The sequence below is a fragment of the Lissotriton helveticus genome, chromosome 6, assembly GCF_964261635.1.
Source record: "Lissotriton helveticus chromosome 6, aLisHel1.1, whole genome shotgun sequence".
NCBI classification, from domain to species: domain Eukaryota; kingdom Metazoa; phylum Chordata; class Amphibia; order Caudata; family Salamandridae; genus Lissotriton; species Lissotriton helveticus.
This window is the reverse complement of record NC_136067.1, coordinates 88,129,288-88,154,169: the sequence shown is the minus strand read 5'-3', so window position 1 is coordinate 88,154,169 and position 24,882 is coordinate 88,129,288. Positions and strand designations below refer to the sequence as shown.

The 24,882-nt window shown below is 41.8% G+C and overlaps 1 long non-coding RNA gene across 1 annotated transcript in view; it reads right to left on the bottom strand.

The window, feature by feature from the left end:
• Positions 1 to 17,224: 17,224 nt before the first annotated feature.
• LOC144761227 (uncharacterized) overlaps positions 17,225 to 24,882 on the bottom strand; it is a 28,120-nt gene continuing 20,462 nt past the window's right edge. Inside the window, exons 2-5 of the long non-coding RNA XR_013595637.1 lie at positions 18,131 to 18,235; positions 17,954 to 18,041; positions 17,778 to 17,854; positions 17,225 to 17,356 (exon numbers count right to left, since the gene is read on the bottom strand). This is a non-coding gene — a long non-coding RNA (uncharacterized LOC144761227). The remainder of the gene's footprint in view (positions 17,357 to 17,777; positions 17,855 to 17,953; positions 18,042 to 18,130; positions 18,236 to 24,882) is intronic.

Sequence of the window (24,882 nt, the reverse complement as noted above, 5' to 3'; positions counted from 1 at the left end):
CCTCTCAAGGCAGGTATACTCCAATCATTTAGATGTTCACCCCATCGTCTGGACCTCTCTTACCGGACCTTATGTCGCTGATGGACCCCGCGTTGGGACGCCAATTGTGGAAAAGTCAGCCCATAACGCACCTGATGCCCAGGCTGCTGGCGCAGGACGCCTCTTAGTTCCCATCTTGAACAATTACCAAATAAAGAGACGGGCGCTGGAAGCAGGAAAACAAGAACAGAGTTTTATTTCTTATGAGGAGAGCCTGTCATTTCGGACACTCGCATAGTGTCTTCAGGAGGTGCTCTCTCTCTTGGTGCCCTCCACAACAAGTTTCTCTGAGGCTTCGTCTTTTATACACATGTTTATGATGCACAAACATTCCTTATTGCAATAAAGACGCTTTGAAGTAGGAAAAAGCATGCTTGGAATCCCAGCTTCAGGCCTATTCCCATACCAGTCGCTCAGATGTCATCCTCCCCTCCTGAATGTAACAAGAGATTGTGATCTCTCAGCCGGACATTCCTACAGGACACGAGGGCAGGAGGGGATGATCAGATCAAAGGTTGGGCAGGCGATAAGATCGGGGACTTCGGCTGGTGTATCACGGTTTTGTTATGCTGGGCAGGAAAAGGGGGGGGTGTACATCCACGAGGCTAGGTCTTAGGACTTGGGACCGGGTCGAAAGGCCAAGTGCAGCTGGGGGGGGGCTCGTCAGCTGAGGGGAAGGGTGTTCTTGGGAGGAAATGGGGGGTGTGGGTCAAGCAGGAGTGTTACTTCTAGAGCAGGGTCACGCAGAGGGAGAGGGTTTTATGGCCGATGCATGAGCAGTGCGCGCGGGGAGGGGTGCCGGGAACACACGGGCAGAGAGGCCATGGTGCCTAAAATGGCTGTCGTGTACGTGTGTGCATGGGTCTATGCTGGCGGGATAACACAGTCAGTGTTTAGCGATATCCGTTCTGCTTACAACAAGGGGTACAGTGAACACAAATGAACGCCGCTTATGTGCATATACATTGCCATTTTCAACAAGGTTAACATTGGGATTGCTTTAAAATATCTATTAAGTGCAGTCTCCAATTGGGAAAAATAGAGGTTTGAAGTTTGGTGTGTCTGGACTCACAATTTAAAATGACAACTTATGGTGAACTCCGATTTTAAATAGTAAGTCTGAGAATGCCACTTTTAGAAAGTTACAAAAAAGAGAAATATCTAGCTGACCATTTATTTCACTTTTTGTAATTTATTAGCCCAATCTAGCTGTGTGGGACAGCCCCTCCTCCCCTCTCTTTTGTATTGAACTTTGAGAAAGTTGGCATTTTCTTACTTTAACCATTCTGTACCTCTGCTTGTCTTTGAAAACAAGTCTGGTTTGGGTGACAGCTGGGCTTTGTGCATTCCCTATAGACAATCACACAAATGGAGCTGGGATGTGACATTTGAATCATGATGGACGATCACCAGGCTGATGTGCGTACCTGAGGTAGATTGGGAGGGAAGAGCTGACACTTGCATCTGAATAGGGCTGTGTCTGTCGCCACACAAAGAGTTGCATACCCCCTGTAGTGAGTCTGGAGCCAAGGCATGAAAGGCAGGGACCTGGTGATTGTGTTATGTTATGTTAAAAGTTTTCTAAAGCGCACAGCTGCCCCAGCGAAGGGGCGTCCCAGCGCAACCAGATCCAATAGCACATACAGTCCAAAATGAAAGAAGCAAGTCATTAAACCCATAGACTATACTGAAGGGAAAATGAAGGTTTTGATGGCTTTTCGGAAAACGAACAAGTCATCCATGCCCCGGATATGTAGCGGCAGAGAATTCAATAGCTTAGCACCCAAATAACGAAACGAGCGGCCTCCTGCCCGGCAGAGTTTGAACCGCGGGACAGTCACCATGTGCTGTCCCAGCGAGCGCAACTGTCGGTGGGGAACATACTGGCTCAAAAGATCGCCAGAAGCGCCGGGCTGCCAAATTTTAGAATCTTAAAAGAAAGGCAAAGGGCTTTAAACTGGATCCGCTTATCAATCGGAAGCCAATGCAGCCCTTGAATGGTGGCCCTAACCGGGCAATAGCGAGGGAGACCTACCAGAGTTCTGGCTGCAGAGTTTTGAACTCGTTGTAGTCACCGTATCTCTGCTTTATTAGCCCCCAAAAGCAGAGAGCTAGCATAATCTAGATGGGAAAGTATAGTAGACTGCACAATAAGCTGCCGTACTGCTGGGTCAAAAAATTTCAAAAGAGGTTTAAGGTCCCTTTGTCGTAATTTGGCAGCAACTGAGTTAGAATTTAGCTCAGCTACACGAGCTTTCACTGTTAACTTGACCAAACGTGCGGGAGCCATTTTGTACTTTCTGGCTTCCATTTTGTATGAACATGCGGCCTCGTGGTCAGCATGCCCTTTTGTCCTTCCTCTGTACCAATGACCATTTACCTTGCCCGGCAACAGGCTATTTTTAGCACTGGTCAAGCTCACACATGCGTACTCGAACATTCGGATTAATGAGTGGTCACTTCTCAGGAATGTTCCCTACAACTGACCAGTGGTACTAAACTCCTCCCACATGTTGGCTGTGTTCCAAAAATGCCCTTATATGTACCTAAACTGTGAAAAGAGTATACCGCCTACCTTTTTATTACTGTTAAACTTGTATAAAAGAAGTCGCGCACCGATGTTCGGTGTGATACTTCTTGCATTGCCGAAGGGTGCTGTAGGAATGTACCACCACCCCATGGGGTCTTAATAAACTTGCCTTTTGCATTTTCCAGTTTCCGTGCCAACTTCTATTCTATGGTGTTTGAGAGTTTTTGCAGAGTATGTAGACCTGACGAAACCCAATACCACAAATTGGCGACCACGAAGGGACTCATCGATGACTCGGATGCCCGAAGGAGTGGTCGCGACGAAGGATTGGAAACTCGCCATGGACCCGTACGTTGCCACTGAGTGACCCGAGTCTTGGCACCCACGGTGTTTCTTCCTTTCCTTCTGACTCGACCTTCCAGGTGGCGCCGGTCCTCGACTGAGATCCTGATCGGTTGGGTTGTCGCGCAGTGCCCGTTTGGCTGATTCGATTAAGGAGCTTGGCAGTTGGAACCTGGACGTTTGAGAATATTTGGCAAGCTTGTGATTGGTAAGGTAGTCTACTGACACTTACTGTGGCTTTTTGATTTGTTTGAGTTAGCTAACATTTGGACCTATGATTTGAGTTATATGTGGAGTGCACCTCACATAGACAGGCATGTAGGGATATTTCTCTGACTTTGTATTTGTTTGAACGGCACACCGTGTGTAAAAACATATTTAAGTGCCATTTTATGTTGTATCACGTTTTCGTGATATTTTGACATGCCTGTTCTCAGCACACTTCGAGGAATGTGCTGTTTTGGAAATGGTAGCAATTATCGATTAAATGAATCTCAGCCGGCTCCCCCAGAGGGGACACCTAATCGTGAAATGTATGTAAAATTTGGCCTTCCTCCCATTATGTATAGTACATTATGGCATAAATATACAAAAACTGATTGTGAATTGCAATGGCCACTACATGGGTCGTTTGATCTGCGAAAGGTTCAATATGTGGAGCAGTGTTTGTTTCAGCGCAGATCTAGACAGGATATGTTTGATTGTGTGCGCATGTGGGAGAAAGCAGTGCGTGAACGAATGAAGCGTGAACAAGCCTTGGCGGACAAAGAGCAGCGAAAGGCTTCTCGTGATAAAGCTTTACAGTTGCAGGAAAAAGAATTACAGGAACAGAAAGAGAGGGAGATTTGAGAACGTAATTTACAAGTTAATGGTCAGTTTCCTATTCGACGTCCTCTCTATCCTGTCCTTATTAATGAATCAGATGGTTTTTCATTACTAGATCGTTGCCCGCCTCCGTATGTTCCGCCTACGGCCCCGGATGAGGACTTCGACGAGGAGGATCAGGGAGATCAGCGTACCAGGTTAACTGCTGATCGAGCTACGGAATTGCGCGCGTTTGCTCGTAAACTGAATGTAAATTCTATAACTGTTTCGGAGATTGATGGCCTTATGAGTAAGTGGAACGACCGAGAACGATTGTATTTTCTAGATCATTTTGGAGATGAAGTTGTCGAACGGTTTAGACGGTATTCACCTGAGTTGGAACCTAAAGATATATCAGTTGGTCGTGAGAATTTTCGTAAAGGTATTTTTGTTCTTGCAGATGCGGATGAGTTTTTCCAGCGTTTGGTTAAGCTACGGGATGGGGCGACACGGCTACGAGCGCCGAAAAGGCATCGGATTCGTCTGCGCCTGGATCAACGGAAGTATCCAAAGAGTGCCCTATCTCGGGAACAGATAAGAGCGCTGCAGTTAATGTCATGCCTATGCGAGAAGCTGCGCCTTTGTATGTCCCTCCTAAAGGGGAAGGCACAGATGAGGATAAGAGGTCTAAAGATGCGAAGGGTTATTTTGTGTATAATTGGGTTTATACGCCATGGAATAGAACAGACGTTATGGCGCTCAAGAATGCTTTGCCTGACCCCCGCAAAAATCCAGCAGCTTTCTATGAAGGTGTGGAAGGTGCTATTTCTTCGTGTGTTATGACATTAGTTGATATTGATCTTTTCTTTGGGTTGATACTGCCTCCTGATATGTGGAGGGCGATTCGTAAGTTTGATGATCGAGTGATTTTAGGTGCAGATTGGAAGGAATTAGCTCAAGCTGATTTGGATAGGGAACCCGCATGTAAGCCGTGTCAAGTGATTTTAGATCTCCCGGCGGCTATTTTGAATAAATTAAAAACGCTTGTCCCCCCTAAGAAAATTGATTGGACAATGTTGGCTTCTTGCAAACAGAAGCCGGATGAATCGGTCTCCGACTTCTTTTCACGATTCGAGGAAGCGTTTCACGATTACAGTGGTCAATTATTAACAGAGGATACGGGCAAGCATTTGTTCGTTGATAAGTACGTGGCTAATCTCCTACCGGAGATTGCGAAACGTTTAAAAACTAGTGAAAGTTCATGGACCACGGCAACCCCCGCTTCTTTATTAACTATGGCTCAGTATTATGAACAACAGGAATTGGAGGCTAAAGAAAGTAGTGATAAGAAAGTGAAGGATTTGAAGACGAAGGTGATGTTGGCTCAGGTTTATGCTACGCAGTCGAGAGGGAATGACAGGGGTAGACGAGCATCGTATGGTACATCTTCTGCTCGTTCTGATATTTCTGAGGATCAGTGTGCATATTGTAAACAGTTTGGACATTGGGCTTCAGATTGTCCGGTGCTTCGAGAACAGCGTAATCAGCGTGGTCGAGGGAGTGTAAGGTCACGGAATAGTTATTCAGGACCGAGAGGTGGAGCGAATGATCGTGGTAGGTTTGAAGCAAGGGGTCGTGGTCAGGCTGATTATAATACTTTTGATCGACGGAATCAGTATCAGATAGCTGAAGGAGAGTTTACTGAGTCTCAGGATAATAATTATGCATAGGATTGCGTAGGATGGGGTGTGGAATCGGTTGAAGTACCAGTCGATCAAAGGGGTCCATATATATCAGCACATGTTTTGGGTTCTACTGATCAGTTTCTGGTCGATACAGGAGCTACTCGTAGCGCTCTGTCCAAACACTTGGTTCCAAGGGCTCCCCTGTCTGGTGAAATGATTACATCAATAGGGTTCTCTTAGCCCATTGTCTCAACCCCTTATATTTCACATTGACAAATTTACTGCCCCATGTCCGTTTTTGTTATCTCCAAACACACCAGATAATATTGTGGGACTTGATATGCTAAAACATTTTCGAGCAACTATACGCTGTGCCCCCGAAGGGGTGCGGGTTATTTTGAATGAGAACTACCCAGAGGTTGAGAGATTGTGCCTCATGCAGGAGGCCGATGCGTTAGCTTCTCTCCCAAGTACTTTGTGGGCCACTTCTGATACCGATGTGGGTCAAATGATTATTCTTCCTGTACGTATTACTATAAAGGAGGGAGTGTCTTTGCCTTGTGTACCACAGTACAAGATCTCCAGAGAAGGCGAAATTGCTTTGACACATATGGTAAATGACTTGATTATGGCAGGGGTGGTGGAGGAAGTCCCCTATAATGTTTGTAACAGCCCAATTCTTCCGATCCTCAAGAAAGACACAGACACTAAGATCTATCGTTTTATTATTGATTTGAGGGAAATTAATAAGATAGTCGTATCCCAGTACCCGGTGGTGTCTGACATTACCACCTTACTTACTTTGATTCCACCTACATCCACTACATTCACTGTTATTGACTTGAAGAATGCTTTCTTCTCGATTCCTATTCATCCCGATAGCCGATATTTGTTCGGCTTCACATTACATAACAAATCATATAGATTTTGTCGGGTTCCTCAAGGCTACACAGAAAACCCTAGCATTTATAGCCAGGCTTTAAAAAGACAGCTTGATTCTTTCGACTTACAGCCTGGGGTGGCTCTTATTCAATATGTTGATGATATTTTACTGGCCGCAGACACGCAGGAACAATGTGAGGAGAGTACTCTTTCCCTGCTTTCTTTTCTTGCCAAGAATAATCACATGGTCTCAAGAAAGAAGTTGACAAACAGAGACCTTGTGCGTACGAGTCACGAATAAGAAGCGGTGGATACATTCCACTCACTGCCGTCGTGTCTCTCCGGATCTAGTGAATCCTGTGGTGCTGTCTGATTATCGAGACATCTTGGATGCAGAGAAGAGCCCAGCTGTTACGCCTCACGAGTCGGAGGGAGCCTTCCCAGACCACACTGTTTCTGGAGGAGCGAAGTATATCCTACGTCCAAGGAAAGCAGTTATTTTGTGCGAGACTGGTTGAGTTACCGTTCTGAGGTTTGCAAAAACGGAAGCCGAGAATATCAAGGGGGGGGGCATCAGTTCTGGCCAGTGTAGCGACACCCGTCTTGAATCTCGGAGAAGATACCAGCGGCTACCTCAGATCTTAGCACTCAATTTTTATTTTTTAGTTGATTTGAAACTTTTGTTCTTTTAACTATGGCACCTACTACGACGAGAAATAGAAGAATTCTTGGTGCAGTACTTTTTGTTACGACTATAGCGGTAATAGCAGTAATAGCTTGGACTGTAGAACGATTGCTTCCTGCACGAGAATATTTACTGCCTACCACTCCAATCCCATCTGAACATTTCCATTTTACTCTGCCCTATCATGAAGAGAGACATAGACAGACTTACTTAAATAACAGCTTCATTCAAATTCTGCATCATACTCATAATATGACGAACACTTCAAACTGTTGGGTATGTGGAATGTTGCCTGGACATCAAAAGAAAGGAGGAACTCCACTTATTCCTCTTCTCTTCTCACATAAGGGTTCTTGCAATGCTTGGTACACTCTTCTTTTTACCCTGAGATGGCCAACAAAAGGTGGACTACTTTTTCGACTAAATAAAATATGCTATAATGATAGAGATGGTTACCCACAGGCAGAAGGAACTAAATTTGAGTGGGAAGAATATCGGACGGACAATGTATCCATGCCTCGTATTTTCACTAATCAAAGAATCACAAAAATGTCTAGTTTACATGTGATTACTGTTATTGATACCAAGGCTGAATTATGTGTGCGTAATAAAGGTACAATTCCGGTAGGGAAGAGTGAATGTAATACTACTCTCACATTTGACACACCAAATGGTATTGCCTTTATAGCCTCACGAAACACTTACTTTATTTGTGGAAATAAGGGATATCATCGTCTTCCCATTGGGTGGTTAGGAACTTGCTATATATCTTTTGTACTACCCCCTGTATTTATTGCCCCGCCTACGTACCATAATGTTTTTGTACTATATCATGATTTTATATTAAATAGGGTTAAGAGAACATTAGAGACTGAAAATGTAGACCAAACGGACACCTCCTTACAACAATATGTAGATTTTAATTTAGGCCTGTTTTCCTTTGTTGGTTCTGCGACGGGTCCAGAATATCATAGGAGCTCAGAAATTGGGATAGGATGTTATTGACGTGAGCTTCTGCAATCTTGGCCACCCAAGGAAGAAGAGAGATTGGTCTAAAATTCTCGGGATTAGAGGGATCTAGCGTAGGCTTCTTGATAATGGGAGACATCCAGGCCTGTTTCCAGGCACCTGGAACGGTTGCCGTTGAAAAGGACATGTTCAGTATTTGACACATCGGCTGCCGAAGAAGCGAAAGAGACTCAATAAATTGAGGCGGCCTCATAGGATCAGAGGGAGAGCCAGATTTGATTTGAAAGGCCTCTTACATGTGTCCCCCACTTCAATGGCGGATTTGGGTTTAAGTACTGGACCCCTGATACAACCAAATCAGAACTCTACTGGAACCAAGGACATTCTTCCTGGAAGAAGGCCTGCTGTGCTGTAGGAGGGACTGCCACATTGCTAACTGCATTGCTGTGTTGGCCTGCTGATTACTGTGCTGTAGGAGGGACTGCCGTTTTGCTACCTGCTCTGCTGTGTTGGCCTGATGCCTGCTGCTTCTTGCCTGGTAGTGAGAAGAACTGGACCTGTTCCCTACATACTTGAACTTAACATTCTCCAAGGGATTGTTGGCTTGCCTCCTGTTCTCTGAAGTCTCAGGGTCATAAAAGACTTCTTGCAGCTCTGCTTGTGCTGGAGTCCTACGCTTGCCTGAGGTGCCCCCCTCCAGTCCTGAGCCTCAGAAGTGGGTTCTGCAGTGCTGATTCGATGATGTCACAGGTCCGACTGCGAGGTTCGACAATGACGCAGCACCAATCCTGTGACACCGCAGAAAGACCCGACTTCAACACAGAATTGACCCTTCGATAGAGACTGCAAGGCTTGACTTCGAAGCATCAAACCTACTTGGTGAATTGAAACCGACACATCGAGCCTTTGACTTTGACACCTTCTCCATACAAAGATACTTTTTCTGTGGACCCTGCATGGGTTCTGTAGCCGGCCTGATCTCAATCGTGGTAGGCCCGAACTTTGGATTCATCCCGGTCTAGTGCGACCTCAGAAAAAGTCAACTTTCAGTGCTATTGACTTCTAAGCATTCATTTTGGATTTAATCTTTAAAAATTCATATCTCGACTTCTACTGATTGGATTTTTGTTGTTATGGTCTTGTTTTACTAAGATAAATATTCTTGGTATCTTCTTGGGGTGTTTTCACTGTGTTACACATTGCCTCTTAAGTTAAGCCTGACTTCTCTGACCAGGGGGTGAGCAGAGGTTAATTTAGGTTGTGTATCTAACTTATCCTGACTAGAATTGTGGTCCCTACTTGGACAGGATGCAAACCTTGGCCAACTAGAGATCGAGTTTCTAACAATAGCATTTCCTGTGTTGCAGGTAATGGTTTCTGCATGTTTAGTGATGCCATTATGATATATAAACTGTTTACTCTCCATGATGCTTACACAGGCCATACATTTCCCACATTTGTGGTGATATTTCACAGGTGTGAATCCAAACATACTTCTGAGGTTTTGTGTCCCCTGCTTCCTGAATTTGAGGTATCCATGTTAATTTATTAGGGTTCTGTTTCTTTTTAGGGCGAACAGAGGTTGATTTATAAATTGTCATAACCAGCGATCAAATTCTATTTTTTATCATCTTTTTGAGTTGATTGGTGTTTGAGTTAAGATCATTCTATGAAATGTTTAATTCGGTTTATGTTTCAGCACACAGTCGCTCTTCGTGAACCATGTCCATTTCATAGCTCTTTTAAGTAGTAGGTATGGGTATAGCCTCTCATGCAGTTTATTCAGTAATGTGTTAGCATTCTATAAAGAATCAGCTACGTGAGAGTCAATACCCATTCAATTATTGACAATTGGTTTGCCAGAAGCCTGCTGTAGATCTAAAAGAAGGTCTTCATAACAATAAGAGATACAAACTGGGTTGACTCTCTGGATGGAGTAACCAAATAACAATGCACTACACATTAAAGAACAGCAGGAAAACTTACACTCATGGCAACTCACTCATTGCAGCGGCTGTAAGGTGAAGACTGCCTAAGTATTACATGGTGGGACATGGAGAACCGTGCAGTACCACGTGTTCTAATCAAAGCAGACAGCTCACATGACCTCGACTCATTTGACTATGCTTGTGCCCACTTTTACAAAGAATACCCATTTCTAACATTGGTTGTCAGCGGTGACGATAGGACTTGCGTTTGTGCAGTACCACAGTGACAACTGGTTGCACTACAAACTCTATATTTAGATAATCACATGTAACACCTTGAGGATGACCTCATTAAAAGAATTATGTCCCATGTGAAGGAGGTCAAAACACATCGACAGTAGATATAGATTTGAATAGATAGATAATAGAGATGAATAGATAGATAATAAAGGTGGCCTTTTAATTGTTATGGTTATTAGTTACCTTCAGGGGATCACCTGTGCTCCAAAAGCGCACATGTTGTTTCCTGTGAGTCCTCAAACCGACTGGTTACCCTTTTCATTGCTCCACTCTTTCCTTGGTTTGTCCGTTTGATTTTTTTTGCAGTCAGCGATCCATCTTTGTGTTCTAAAGTAAAGTTCTGATAAATTCAGGACATTTCCCCAAGTTTCAAGTGAAGGCACATTACTCATATGAACCCTTTTCATAACCATCGGAATGTAAGCACCTCCCTCTGGGACTTCCTTTGCTAAAACGAAGGAAAACCCTAATAAGGACTGAATAACTTTCCATCCTAACTAATGGTACACCACCCTCTCATCTTTGTACTGACTTCAATTTTTGTGTGATTCATTTTGTGTCTTATTTTTGTATGTCATATATTTATGTATATACCATATAGAAATATTCCCTCACGACCTACACAATTTTGAAATTGACAACTTCTAAGTTTTGACAAATATCATTTAACACAGGGTGACAACATTTAACTTTTTTTTAATATATTTGTCATTTTTATTATTTTTTTAGTAAGTACAAAATCTCATTCATTTTTTTCTTTTCTTTTTGCTTTCAAATTGTCACAATTTATTTAATAAAACATACAGTATTTCATAAGAATAAAAAACATAACCATACCATGCAGAAGAGACCTACAAAACCTAAACAAATCTTACAATTTCCTGAAGCAAACTATCTCATTCACACTGCATTCACTCCTTATTCTGCGTCTGAGGGATCGCAGATTGTGATGCGAAATTAGTACGCAAGGTCGACGCGTTTCGGTGGGATTGGACCACCTTCCTCAGGACCTTTAAGCAGAATAACCAAATATTCATAAACGAATTATAGCCACTGCATGGATGGGTATCTGTAATGATAAATAACATATATTTGTGTCATAAACCTACTTAGTCTGTCTCACAATTTAATTGTACATTACATGTCCTCTATAACTTGAGTTGCCCTGTGTAAACATCACGACTTCTAAATCAAATTTCCTATTCCGAACACAGAATAAGAAAAGCAGGAGAAGAAAAGAGTTCATAAATTTTTTTTTTTAATTATACGTTGCACAAACTAATTTTCATCTACCTTACTCATGGGATCAATTGTGTAAAAGAGTATTCTGTAGGTGATAGCCATACCCATCGGTTGTTACCACTTTGATTATTACAATTAACATAGGTGTTCTTACCCTAGGATTTTCAATAGGGTAGACCACCCCTTCAGTATAGATTCATGTCAATAGAATGTGTCACTGTGAAATGTTCCTGCATAGGAAAGATACAAGATAAGTATTAAAAAAACTACCTTAGAGGCATGTTGAAAACATAAGTTTAGTTGATACTCTCACTAATTTTATTTCTTACCAAGAATACACTTCACCTTTACATCAGACGTTCATAAATACACGGATTGTCTGAAGCTGTAAACCCTTAGCCGGGTGATATGTGTTTCCTGAAAAAACCAATGACAGTCCTTAGTACAGAGAGTGAAACTTCTTATGGTATCTAAGTGTTTGTTAAACATAAAACACTACTACTAACCTTTTTAACTCTCTAAGAGCGCCAGTGGTTCTTCTTTCATCTGTATAGAATTAGTTTTCACTCCTCAGTTTATTCAAATTGGGTCTTTTGTCTGATGACAATTAGCTATGACAAAAGACCAAATGAGAGGAATACGAAATCGGACAGAAATTCCCTTTCGGACTATGTTATAGCACAGTGACACTTATGCGTATTATTGTTTCATCTCTAAGATTGCTTGCATAAGTGCCGAGAGTTATATCACTGCCAACAGGATATCTCTATTGTGAACTATCTCGGCGGGTCCCTATTAAACTGACTTCTTGTGATATAGTACTAAATTCCCTACAGATTCAGGAACTGCTACGATATTAAACTCGTCCCTTAGTTTAACTTACTTGTGTTGTGTGCAAAGCACGTCTTATCACGTTCCTTCCGGCACCCTCGTATCGTCCCATGGGCTAGAAATCGCTATCATCGCGTCCTCCTTTAAATATTATCCCGTTGGCGCCAAAGCAAGTTCTGGTCACGTGATCGTGAACACGGGCGCCATTACTAAGTGGTGTTAAAAGTTTTGTATACTGATTGCTTTTTATTTTTTAAAATATATAACGAGTAGAGTGACTGAGTCTGCTATATTCTTACGAATTCCTAAAGTTAACCCCACTTTTAAGGAGATTTGGTCAGATTTTTATATATACGCTGATCTTACTATGGTACCCTCGTTGCATGTTACATGATTATGCTGATATTCTTTTCCATATACGTGGCTTATAGAGACATACTACATTATAGTGGCACAAACCCCAATTACACAGGGATTATATAGAAAGCGGCCGTTTCTGTGTTGTTTAAAACTCACTCACTGAACAAATTGCAATCGAAGTTTCTAAAGCGCCATTACTGAATGGTGTTTGCCGACTTCAGTGACGGTCACGTTTACATGGGCAGAAAAAATATGAGTAATGGATGCTGCCAAATTAAGTGATGGCCAACGTTGACATAAGCAGAGAAATACGGATAATGATGATATTTAAAATAACGAGGTTAGGCAATGTTCGGACCTTTCATATATCTGCCGACTACATATTTTGATCGATCTGATAAAGTTCGCAATAACCACATAGGTATTGAAAGTGCCCTGTCATTTTTCATGACAATGTCTATAGCGATTTTTTTGATGCGCTATTCTTGCGAATAAGAGTGTCTTAGTACTTGATGAAAGATAACACAATGCTACTATAAATCACATAAGGAAGATATCAATATGTACTATTAATTCATTTTCTCAGTTTGGAAGTTCCCTTTAGGCTAAAACGAACCTCCACATAGAAAACAAGAAATGTACTGGAAATGACCAACCTGATATTATTTAAATGGTTCAGAACCCATTGATTATCTTTGTTATGGGCAGGGTAGATTATTCTGTCACATACCAAGAAATATTTTCATTAAGGCCCATCTTTACACTATCAAAACGGAAAATCCAGTAACATTCTCGCTTTTTCCTCGTTCTCTCCAGTTGTTCTCCATTTCTATAACAAATTTTTTCTAGAATGCACCACCTTAATTCTGACTCTTTGTGGTTCAGATCAATGCAGTGTTGCGTCAAAGGGGCTGTCATCTTGTTGGTCCTGACCGACGATTTATGTTCACTGAATCTTTGTCTAAATTCACGTCCCGTTTCGCCTATGAATGCTAATCCGCATGGGCAGACAATGTAGTAAACAATATTTTTACTCCTACAGTTCGTGAAAGATCTTAGTGCGATGCTCATGTTGTTATGTTGAAGGTTATTTCCTATGATCGCCGAATCACACGCATGGCAATTGCCACATTTGTGGTTGCCACGAATGATGTCTCCATTAGTCAAAGTTGTTTGTTTCTCTTGTAATTGATTTTTGTGTCTTGTATGGACCAGCCGGTCTCTTAGATTTTTGTTACGTCTATATGTCACTAATGGTTTCTCCAAGACAGTTTCGTTCTCAACTTCAAGAATTCTCCAATTTTTATTAATTATGTTCTTAATTTTATAATTAAGTGTGGAGTGGTTTACTACACATGTGATCTTATCTTGAGTTTTATTTCTTTTGTGTTTAAGCAAGACGTCTCTGTCATAATACCTAGCCCTTTTAACCGCATGCGTGCGGCATGATTCCCCCCCGTACGCTGGATTTTACGAAAGCGCACTTTACATGACGAGCTGGGCTCGTCATGAGCGTGCGAGGAGGCTACCTCATGACGAGCCCAGCTCGTCATGAGCGTCGAAGGGGTTAAATGCTTGGCGGACAAGGCGATGAGGATAAGCCCTTTCAATCAAACGCTCTCGCAGAGATGCGCTGTGAATGTCATAGTCAGTGAGGGATGTGCAATTTCGCCGGATGCAAAGGAATTCCCCAAAGGGGATTGAATCCTTCTGACAATGAGGGTGAAAACTCCCAAACTGGAGGATAGTATTTTTTGCAGTAGGTTTACGGTAAAGACTTACTTTTAACTCTCCATCTTTCCCTTCAATTGTGATGTCTAGATATTCGACTCTTTCGCAACTGTAGTTGGATGTGAACTTTAGATTATTGTCACTGGCATTAAGCCAGAGAATAAAATCTTCTAGTTGTATTATGTCGCCACGCCATATAAAAAAAATGTTGTCGATGAAACGTCTCCATAAGGAGACGTTCTCAAAGAAGGGTGCATTTGTATTGTAGATGTTCTTTCTCTCCCATTCGCCCATGTAGGTGTTTGCCACACTCGGTGCACAAGATGCGCCCATACTTGTGCCCTTTATCTGCTTAAATAGAGTACCTTCAAACTCAAAAAAGTTATTCAGGAGGACAATTTCCAGACACTGGATGATGAATTCATCCGGTCTGTTGTTAGGGTATCTCTGCAGCAATGTGGAAACTGCCTGTAACACTTGACACTGAGGAATGTTGGTGTACAACGCCTCAATGTCAAGCGTCACTAAGAAGTCAGTCACTGGATTGAATGCTAGGCCTTCAATTTTATTTATCATGTCTCCTGTATCTTTCACGAATGATTCATATTTTTGAGTAAGAGGACATAAGAAGGTATCTACATATTTAGATAGTGGCTCAGTATTGGAGCCAATGGTGGAGATTATTGGGCGTAGAGGTGGATTGATTTCATTTTTATGAGTCTTTGGGAGGCCATACATGGCCGGAGTGACAGGACAAGATTTATTGAGAAATTGAAATTCTTTGTCGCATATATATCCATTGGATAAAGCTGCCTGGGTCATTTCTCGAATGGACATACTCAGTCTGTGCATTTCTCTTAGATTTGCAGGTCTATAATGTTCTGTATTTGACAACATAACTCTCATTCTGTTGTCATAGTCCAATTTATCAAAAATTAATATGCCCCCACCTTTATCAGAAGGTTTGATCACTAAATCGGTGTTATTTTCAAGATTAATGAGTGCTGAATTCTCTAGTTTAGTGAGGTTATAGTTGAATCTCTGCGGTTTAGCTAGTAGTCTGGTTATATCTGACAGGACCTGTCTTTCAAAGATCTGCACTTCTGGTCCAACCATATCCAAGGTTGGGGAAAAAATGGATGGAGGTTTACATCTAGAGAGATTTTCTTCCTCATCTATCATGGCTCTCCCTTCGAAGTATTTCTTTAATCTGACTTTTCTAAAGAAGGCGTGGAGGTCAACATGTAGCTTGAATTTATCTAATGAGGAAAAAGGGACAAAAGATAAACCCTTACTAAGAACTGAAGATTCTTCATCTTTCAATAAACTGGAAGATAAATTGTAGATAGGGAGAGTGTTACTACACCTTTTATGGACCTGACTGTCCTCTACCACCAGTATTGCTGATTCCTGGTCTTCACGTACCGTTGTTGAGGTTGTGGGCTCGATGTCTGAAAGCCCCCTCTGTGTTGTTGCCAGTGGACTTGCTTGCCCCTGTATGGGCCCCTCGATAAAAAACCCCTGTTATGAAAATTACACTGCCCCTGTCTTCCTCTGAAAGATCCAGAATTGTATCTTCCTCCACTAGCACCTGGGTATGGGTAATTATCATTATCAGACTCTGATGATCCAGTGTCGGAAAAGTTGGTATAATTTTTCCTATAGTTGGAATTAGATGAATATTCATTAGGATTGCTTGCTTGATAATAACTTGGATTTAAGTATGGGTAAATTTTTTCCTTTGAGAACCACCTTACATCATTTTTCAGTTTCTCAGTCTTCTTGTTGGTTAAATAAGTTTCAAAGTCTTTCATTTCAGTTTGTATTTTCTCTAGTTTGTCTTTAGCATCCTCTACTGCATTGGAGGAATTCAATTTCTCCTCTAGTTTTTGGATTTCATCATTCAATGTAATCAAAATATCCCTAGCGGTTTCTATCATTAATAGCATCCAATCCCTGGAGCAACGATTAGATATCAAAGACCATCGCTCCAGGAATTTGCGTATTTCAATAAATAATGCTGGAGCATTTCTGACTCTGAGGCCAGATGGGATGACCCTGCCAATAGATATTCCCGCATATAATGTGCGTGTGATTCAATCCATCTTGCTCTCTTCCTAAGGTTGAGTAGGTTTTGCCATTCACTATTATCGCCCAGTGTGTTACTTGTGGTGCTGTTTTTATCTTCCACATGTCCCAATAGGGAACTAAAGTCTGCGTCTGTAAACCCAAAGGTTTCCAACCTGTCCATGATTTGTTATTGACAGTATCAATATCAAAAAAACGAATTTGTTAATACCTAATTATTTCAAACTAACACAAAAGGAAGGACAAAAAGAGTTAGAATAAGTAAAAGAGAAGATTTAAATCTGTTTGAGAGTAGCAACTATGCTGGACCGCTAGAGCGAATCAACCTGCACAGATTAATTAAAATTCTGTCAGTTGATCAACCAACTGAATCCCACAGTTAAACAACCGTGAATGTGTCAACATGAATATGGGACCCCTCTATATATATTTTTAGGTCAGGGAAAGAGAGGAACAACAAATATACCATATAGAAATATTCCCTCACGACCTACACAATTTTGAAATTGACAACTTCTAAGTTTTGACAAATATTATTTAACACAGGGTGACAACATTTAATTTTTTTTTATATATTTGTAATTTTTATTATTTTTTTAGTAAGTACAAAATCTCATTCATTTTTTTCTTTTCTTTTTGCTTTCAAATTGTCACAATTTATTTAATAAAACATACAGTATTTCATTAGAATAAAAAACATAACCATACCATGCAGAAGAGACCTACAAAACCTAAACAAATCTTACAATTTCCTGAAGCAAACTATCTCATTCACACTGCATTCACTCCTTATTCTGCGTCTGAGGGATCGCAGATTGTGATGCGAAATTATTACGCAAGGTCGACGCATTTCGGTGGGATTGGACCACCTTCCTCAGGACCTTTAAGCAGAATAACCAAATATTCATAAACGAATTATAGCCACTGCATGGATGGGTATCTGTAATGATAAATAACATATATTTGTGTCATAAACCTACTTAGTCTGTCTCACAATTTAATTGTACATTACATGTCCTCTATAACTTGAGTTGCCCTGTGTAAACATCACGACTTCTAAATCAAATTTCCTATTCCGATACTTTATTTCTTACACTGGTGATCCAGAAACTAGTAGAGCAGCACATACCACTCTCTCTCAGATTTAGAATTATAGCCATAACAGGGGTTTGAACACAGAATAAGAAGAGCAGGAGAAGAAAAGAGTTCATACATTTTTTTTTTAAATTATACGTTGCACAAACTAATTTTCATCTACCTTACTCATGGGATCAATTGTGTAAAAGAGTATTCTGTAGGTGATAGCCATACCCATCGGTTGTTACCACTTTGATTATTACAATTAACATAGGTGTTCTTACCCTAGGATTTTCAATAGGGTAGACCACCCCTTCAGTTATAGGTTCATGTCAATAGAATGTGTCACTGTGAAATGTTCCTGCATAGGAAAGATACAAGATAAGTATTCAAAAAACTACCTAAGAGGCATGTTGAAAACATACGTTTAGTTGATACTCTCACTAATTTTATTTCTTACCAAGAATACACTTCACCTTTACATCAAACGATCATAAATACACGGATTGTCTGAAGCTGTAAACCCTTAGCCGGGTGATATGTGTTTCCTGAAAAAACCAATGAGAGTCCTTAGTACAGAGAGTGAAACTTCTTATGGTATCTAAGTGTTTGTTAAACATAAAACACTACTACTAACCTTTTTAACTCTCTAAGAGCGCCAGTGGTTCTTCTTTCATCTGTATAGAATTCGTTTTCACTCCTCAGTTTATTCAAATTGGGTCTTTTGTCTGATGACAATTAGCTATGACAAAAGAACAAATGAGAGGAATAAGAAATCGGACAGAAATTCCCTTTCGGACTATGTTATAGCACAGTGACACTTAAGCGTATTATTGTTTCATCTCTAAGATTGCTTGCATAAGTGCCGAGAGGTATATCACTGCCAACAGGATATCTCTATTGTGAACTATCTCGGCTGGTCCCTATTAAACTGACTTCTTGTGATATAGTGCTAAATCCCCTACGGATTCAGGAACTGCTACGATATTAAACTCGTCCCTTAGTTTAACTTACTTGTGTTGTGTGCAAAGCACGTCTTATCACGTTCCTTCCGGCACCCTCGTATCGTCCCGTGGGCTAGAAATCGCTATCATCGCGTCCTCCTTTAAATATTATCCCGTTGGCGCCAAAGCAAGTTCTGGTCACGTGATCGTGAACACGGGCGACATTACTAAGTGGTGTTAAAAGTTTTGTATACTGATTGCTTTTTATTTTTTTAAATATATAACGAGTAGAGTGACTAAGTCTGCTATATTCTTACTAATTCCTAAAGTTAACCCCACTTTTAAGGAGATTTGGTCAGATTTTTATATATACGCTGATCTTACTATGGTACCCTCTTTGCCTGTTACATGATTATGCTGATATTCTTTTCCATATACGTGGCTTATAGAGACATACTACATTATAGTGGCACAAACCCCAATTACACAGGGATTATATAGAAAGCGGTCGTTTCTGTGTTGTTTTAAACTCACTCACTGAACAAATTGCAATTGAAGTTTCTAAAGCGCCATTACTGAATGGTGTTTGCCGACTTCAGTGACGCTCACGTTTACATGGGCAGAAAAATATGAGTAATGGATGCTGCCAAATTAAGTGATGGCCAACGTTGACATAAGCAGAGAAATACGGATAATGATGATATTTAAAAGAACGAGGTTAGGCAATGTTCGGACCTTTCATATATCTGCCGACTACATATTTTGATCGATCTGATAAAGTTCGCAATAACCACATAGGTATTGAAAGTGCCCTGTCATTATTCATGACAATGTCTATAGCGATTTTTTTGATGCGCTATTCTTGCGAATAAGAGTGTCTTAGTACTTGATGAAAGATAACACAATGCTACTATAAATCACATAAGGAAGATATCAATATGTACTATTAATTCATTTTCTCAGTTTGGAAGTTCCCTTTAGGCTAAAACGAACCTCCACATAGAAAACAAGAAATGTACTGGAAATGACCAACCTGATATTATTTAAATGGTTCAGAACCCATTGATTATCTTTGTTATGGGCAGGGTAGATTATTCTGTCACATACCAAGAAATATTTTCATTAAGGCCCATCTTTACACTATCAAAACGGAAAATCCAGTAACATTCTCGCTTTTTCCTCGTTCTCTTCAGTTGTTCTCCATTTCTATAAAAAAAAAATTCTAGAATGCACCACCTTAATTCTGACTCTTTGTGGTTCAGATCAATGAAGTGTTGCGTCAAAGGGGCTGTCATCTTGTTGGTCCTGACCGACGATTTATGTTCACTGAATCTTTGTCTAAATTCACGTCCCGTTTCGCCTATGTATGCTAATCCGCATGGGCAGACAATGTAGTAAACAATATTTTTACTCCTACAGTTCGTGAAAGATCTTAGTGCGATGCTCGTGTTGTTATGTTGAAGGTTATTTCCTATGATCGCCGAATCACACGCATGGCAATTGCCACATTTGTTATGTATATTCATGCTTACAGTTTGTGTAGTTATTAAAAACTAATATATAAAATAACACAAAGTACCTTTATGAAGGCATGTTGATTCGATTCCTTGTGTATTATATTAATAAATGCATGATTTATGGCAATAGAGGTGTATTTCTATTCTATTTTTAGTATACTGATCCCTCCCTCATGAGCCCTAACAAGATCAAACCCCCTTTTGTTTAAGACCACTGAGTTGGCTTGCGAAGTTTGTGTCCTGGATATCTGCAAAGCAGCTGAGTGGCCGTCACTCCGTATGTTCACTAAGCACTACTGTCTGAACAGCTAGGTACACATTGAGGGCAGCATTTGGCCCACTCAGTCCTACTGGTTTTTTTTTTTTTGTGCCGATTCACAGACTCGCCTCATACTAGGTCATGCTCTGGTATCTATTCAATATGTGTGGAATTTGCAGCTAGAAGTCTCTATGTGAAGAACAAGTTCCTTACCTTTGGTGACGTTCGTTCTACTAGCGACTCTAACCGCAGATTTATCCCGTCTTCCCTGTTCTGTGAATCGGACTCAATCCATTAATAAGACCCTATGTCTCAAAATCTGCACACTGGTAAAAGCCAATCTGCTTTTTGGGGCTCTTCAACAGGGGACGTGGACAGCCTCGAAAACGACTGAAGTCAGCACACCGGCTCATGTCATTCGGCAGTGGAATGGCGTCTGTGCGGAGCTGCATGAACCAACCAGCCCGGTGCCTTGACCTACTGCTCAAAAGTGTCTGGAGTCAGTTTGATGCCTGGGGAATATTCAAACCATAGGGAATCTGCGATTAGATAGAGTCACTATCAGAAAGAGCGTTACCGAAGGTAAGTAACTAGTTCTTCAACATAATGTGAGTTTAAATGTTTAATAATGTCAGGGAGTGAAATGTTTCTACAAACAAAGTTCTTAGCATTCTACAGCTGACTTATGAAAAATGACATTGAAATACCCAGGCTAGTTCATTAATTGGACATAAAATGGTGCCATGGAATCCCTTACTTCAGTGATATCTGAGCTTACGTCTGACATTTGAACTTGTAGCTACCATCACATGGAAAACAAGACCTGGCATTACTCATGCTTAAATGATGGGTGACCTATGGCTGGGTGGAGATAACTCAGAGAGAGAGATGGGAAGTGTAACACTAAGGAAAGAAGTGAGATAGGAGAAATTTATCAGAAAATGAGGAAGCGAGAACGCTAGGGATGGGGGAGAAGAGCAAAGGGTGAGGGTGAGGAGTACTGAGAGAGAATAGCTGAGAGTGAGATACTGTAGTAACATGCATGGTTTGACCTGGAATTGGTCACTTAATGAGTCATTGTCTCTTGAACTTAAATTTTGCTAAACTCATCTATTAGAAATATTCCTCTTTTGTGACAAAAAATCTCCCGCTTTTCAATTTTTTTTATATTAGGAGGACTGAGTAAGCTAATTCAGTGACAACTCAGAGTTCAGGGACAAAAATCAACAAAATGCCACTAGACCCATAGGTCTGTTAACTTAAGACGAGTCTTACCAGTTTTTTAAAGGAATAAATTGCATTTTTAGATGATGAATCGTTTTCCTTTTAAACCATTGTTATTTTAAAATGTCAAAGATTTTTATTTTACCATTTACTGTTTGTTGCTCATTTTCCAAACCCCCTTCAGTGTGAACCATAAATTCCCCTGTAAAGTTGTATTTACTTCTGTCATATCTTGACTAATGTTATTTGTCCAATGTGCCCTGTGATTTACAATTTGCCAATCTTTTTCACAAAAATCCGTTGGAAAGCACCCTTAAAAACTCTAACTTGCTGTGCATTGGTGAGCAATCGAATTTTCTCAATGCACTTGATAGAGCTGAATGCAAGTTTTCCCAACAGTTCCCCACGAAGAATTCCAAAGTCCTTGAATTAGATTCAGTTGCAACCAGTTTTATAGGTCACTCTTCCTCACACTTTTAACCTCTAAATCCTTAGTGGAAAATAATAGCATTATGGAAAAATTACAAAAGATGCTGCAATCAAAAATATAGAAGTAAATCCATTGTACCTTTTAAAGTCTCGCCAAATTTACAGTATTGTATAAAGCGTATCTAGACATGGATTCTGATTTAGTAGCCTAACTTCAACATTTCTTTACTGGGGCCAGGCTCCCCTAAATATGTTTTCCTGGCTGTGGCCCTTAGTACATTCTTAAATATTGGCACGTCGAGTCGTACTAACCAGTCACCCAGCACTGGTGCAGCATGTGAAAGTTTGAAGGTCTTGTCAAATTCAAGTGCATCGTTCTTCAGGTGCAGTTTGGTTCCATGATAGCAAACATCCTATAGTATTCAAAATATCGCATATTCTATGGAAAGTACCCCATAATAGTACCAGGAATTGTTTCTATCAGGATTTTTCTACAGCCAATGAGGGATTGTTGCTAGGCTTCGGCACTCTGCCAGAACTGGCCAGTGGATGTGTAGGATCGCATGCAACACATTTCTGTTCTTTAGCTCAGATTAAACAATGACCCTCATGGCCATAGCCTTCCCGGAGTCTGCCCTTTCCTGTAAACTACCTTGTCCTGGTTCCTGCAAATCAGAGATTATCCCAGACTCACTCTGAGACTGACGTACATACAGCCTGACCTCATTTAACACAGCTGACTTTGTACAAGACATAAAGTCTTCTGGTCTTGGCACCAATCCAGTGGCATTCAAATCACCCCCAAGAGACATCCAGCTCCTTGCTTTTCCCTTACCCAAACATCAATCATGGGTGCCTTGCCATTGAGCTCAATCTCAACCCTGGGAAAGCGGATACTCCATACCATCTCCACTGGCCACCAATGCTGTATTCTCCAGGGAGTATCTCCTCAGGCTTAAGGTACTTCCTCTTAACCAAAGTGCGGACTGCTCCAGTATCCCTCAGGACAGGCACTTTCCTCCCATTGATGCTAACTTCCTCCACGAATCCCATTGTATTAGGGTGGATTTGCTTCAGAGTGTCTGGATCCCTTTCCTAAATGTCCATAGCTACTAGGTTGAGCACAGCTAGTCCCTCTTGTGTACCTTCACCCATGTGTAACTTGCTATCACAAGTGACACTGTGTCAAGTTCCTTTTCTTGACAGTCTCTCTTGTAATGTCCCATCTTTTGACACAATTCACCACCTTGGATTTAGAAGGGTTTCCTTGCCATCCCTTCTCATGATGCTCCTTCCTGAACACGCCATTACCATTCCCATGTTTCCTGGGCCCTCCTTGAATTACCCTGGCACTTACCCTCCAGTTTGTAGAGTTCTTCTTTCCCTTTGGAGTAGACCAATGCTGCTCCAGTGCTGTGTGAGCCCTGTTAGCCAACCACTTATCAGCTAACACTGCAGGTTTTGTTGGATCCCTCTCTGTCAGATCAGACGGGCATTGCCTAAGTGGGTGTTAGAAATGGGATTTCCGGCTGGCCGAGGCTTGCGCCAAAGCCAGGCAGAAACCACCACTCTAGTCAGGGAAAGGGAGTTACACGCCAAAGATAACCCCTGCTCACCCTCTAGGAAACGTGGCGTGAGCAGTAAGGCTTATCCCGGAGGCTATGTAAGTTAAGTGTTTGCGCACGCACCCCCAGCAACAACACTCAAGGCCCACCACAAAGGAAACTCCACACAAGGTTATATATAAAAATAGCCTTTGTATTATACCAAACACATTAGATAAAAACACATACTTTACAATGTGCCAACAGGCACGGGCAGAATTTACAGGGGATATATGTCCAGGACAGGTCCACATGGACCACTGTCAGGATTATGCACTTTTAGACTTAGAATACTTGTTAGAAATAGCACTTTGTAGAACATAGAATGACAATCACTGTAGCACAAAAATAGAAAATAGAGCACACAACCAGTAATCACTGGTAACAGGTAAGTACCACCTACGCAACCCTAACCACCTTAGGAGACTGTCACGCAGGGAACCAGGACCTCACTAGCAACACCTGTACTAGGAAGAACAACCACCTAAGTATCACAATACAATTAGGGGTGTAGGCATAAAAACATTACACATGATGCATCACAACACATTCAGAGGTGTAGGGAAAAACACATGATGCATAAACATACATTCAGCGGTGTAGGGAAAAGCACATGACGCATAAGAACACATTCAGAGGTGCAGGTAAAAGCACAGAACAATTGCGCAGAAATCACATAGGCATAAACTCATAAACTGTCCCCAGGCCAACTGACCTCTCTGGGGCTAGGACGCCCTGTGTCCGCAATGTCAGGGGGCCTAAACGGAGCAGCTGCCCACTAAGTGCTGGGCAGCTGTATAGATAATGGGATCAACACGGTGGAGCCTCGCAGGCTCTGGCCACCAAAACACTTGTGGCCCCATGAGCCTTGCTGGGCTCGAGAACAAACTGTAGGGCAAGGTGGGAGCCTCGGTGCTCCGAAGAAAGAATGCCCAGTGTGGGGGGAGCGGCCGCTGCCTGCCGGGGCCGCTCAACCACCCAGAAATGCCCCCAAATCGTCGGAGTCCCTCTCGGGGGACTCGAAGTAAATTATGCCCCCAAGAGCCTCTCAGGGCTCTTCACAAATGCCGCCTTTTGGAGCTTAGGGGCTCGAAGACCAACTTGCCCCGTCGTTGGAGTCTCGTGGACTCTGGAGGAATGCCCCAATTACTCATGGAGCGGCCCGCTGTCAACCGGGGCCGCTCTATGTGAAAGGAAACTGCCCCCGCACTCACCCGGACATCGCTGGTTCTGCGGGGGCGGGAAACACTGCCGATCTCCTTCAAGCAGCGCGGGGCTCTTCAGCATCGGAACCCCGCCTGCACTTCTAGCCGCTCTCCTCTCCTTGCAATCCTCTCGCTCTCGGGGCTCCCCCTCGCTCTTGGGAGTCCCGGGTGTGGGACGGCGGCGTTCCCGGGTAGGCTCCCGTCTGC